General features: G+C 42.5%; 1 pseudogene; it reads right to left on the reverse strand.

Moving 5' to 3' along the window:
- Positions 1 to 983: 983 nt before the first annotated feature.
- Positions 984 to 1,437, reverse strand: LOC110196913 (myosin light polypeptide 6 pseudogene; annotated as a pseudogene).
- Between the last annotated feature and the right edge of the window lie 549 nt (positions 1,438 to 1,986).

Below are 1,986 nucleotides of genomic sequence, written 5' to 3' on the forward strand. Positions count from 1 at the left end.
ATTTTTCTGGGTTTGTGGTGTACTTTAATTTATAGCTACATGGTATCCTTGAGAAAAATACTGGCGTTAGAAACCTGGGCTTCTGTAGCAGTAAGCTGCTAGAAATAATTGACTTCACTCTATAATTCCCCAGATGTGATCAAACCCAATTTCCTCCATTTATGGGCCCAGTTAATCCTCCATCTGTAAAACCTGTCCAAAATATACGTACCAATGGACTACCTCAGTAGATGGTCTGTCCAACTGGCTTTCATTATCTGAAAAATGGTATTTTTCATTGACTTTGTTTTTCCTTTGAGGAGATAGCTAGGTTGACTTAATTTAAGTGACATAGATCTCATTAAGCAGGGCCCATAAGATTCTAGGGTTTGGTGCAATCAACACAATGTAATCACAAAAATGCAAGCATTTAGAGGGCCTCTCTGCTGGTAGGAAATTCTTCATCTATTTGTACTTTGTCCAGACATTTCCATAACACCAGGGAATAGCTTTGGTGACTACATATATCACTGTTTTGTGCCTTAACTTAAGCTGGTATACATAGATTGTTGTTGGGGGAGGGATGGAAGGTCTGTTTGCTTGTATCTACCCTGGAATCTTATGTGATCATAATGTAGACATGAGAAGACTTTTTTTTTTTTCAGGAGCAGATAACAAGTTTATTTGGTGAAAACAGAGAGCAAATTGGCCAAACAGGACATATAGTGGGGGTTGGAAGTAAGGATGTTGGTGACCCTGAAAATGTAGTTAGCTGCTTCAGGGGCAAGAGGATGATTTTTTTTTTAAGGCAATTGGGATTAAGTGACTTGCCCAGGGTCACACAACTAGTAAGGGTCGAGTGTTTGGTCTGAGGTCACATTTGAGCTCAGGTCCTCCTGACTTCAGGGCCCGTGCTCTATACAACTGCTCCACCTAGCTGCCCCAAGAGGATGATTTTCACTAAGAAAGTTTTAGGGGCGTCTTTGTGGAAAGATGAGTTGTTCTCAGCCATTCAGCACCATCCGGACTAGCTTTTCATAGCTGATAGAACCACTGCTGGCTTCATGCCCTGCTGCCAACGCTTCCACTTCTTCTTCTGTCATTTTCTCACCCAGGGTGATGAGGATGTGTCGTATTTCAGCCCCCGTGACTACGCTGTTCCCTTCTTTATCAAATACCTGAGGCCCTTCTACATAGTCTTCATATGTGCCCTGGTCCTTATTCTTTGCTATGCTCTGCTGCATTGGCAGAAAGTATTCAAAGTCCAGCAACCTTCACGTTCATCTCATCACTCTTGGGATTCCCTAAGACCTTGAGCACCTCAGCATTAGTAGGGTTCTGGCCCAGGGCTCACGTCACGTCCCGACACCTGTTATAAGATCTTTCCATCCCCATTTGGTCAAACAGCTGGAAGGCCTCCTTGAAGTCTGCTGTCTGATCCTCTGTGAAGGCACACATCTCGGCCACGTAGCCTGCTCACTCACTCGTACTGCTGCTGCTGCTGTATGTAATGAAAAGACAACTTTTTAAGGACAGCTTTTAAAGCTGCATCTGTTTCCTCTGTAACATATCTAGGTACACGAACTGCATTTATTTTTAAAAATTATTGATGTCTTTGGATTTTTATACTACTGATATTTCCACTTTGCCCACCCATTCCCACATAACTCTTCTTTATGTCATAGAAAAGCACAAACAAAACCCAATGACACAGTGACCTTGCCTGATGTAGACACGATATTCTGCACCCATAGTCCAATGATTAATGAGGACCACTTTCCTATTATTTTCTAGTTTAAAAAGTGATGTTTTCTACTCACTTCAGTAGTACATAAACTAAAATTGAACTGATGTGGAGAAAATTATCATGGTCCCTGTGTACCAAAGACATACAAATTAGTGAAGCATTGTGAGGGGGCAGCAAAGTGGTGCAATTGATAGAGTGTTGGACCTGGAGTCAGGAAGGCCTGAGTTCAAACCCGGTCTCAGACACCGTGTGACCCTGAG

Source organism: Phascolarctos cinereus, unplaced genomic scaffold (genome assembly GCF_003287225.1).
Source record: "Phascolarctos cinereus isolate Bilbo 61053 unplaced genomic scaffold, phaCin_HiC Scaffold_5;HRSCAF=322, whole genome shotgun sequence".
NCBI classification, from domain to species: domain Eukaryota; kingdom Metazoa; phylum Chordata; class Mammalia; order Diprotodontia; family Phascolarctidae; genus Phascolarctos; species Phascolarctos cinereus.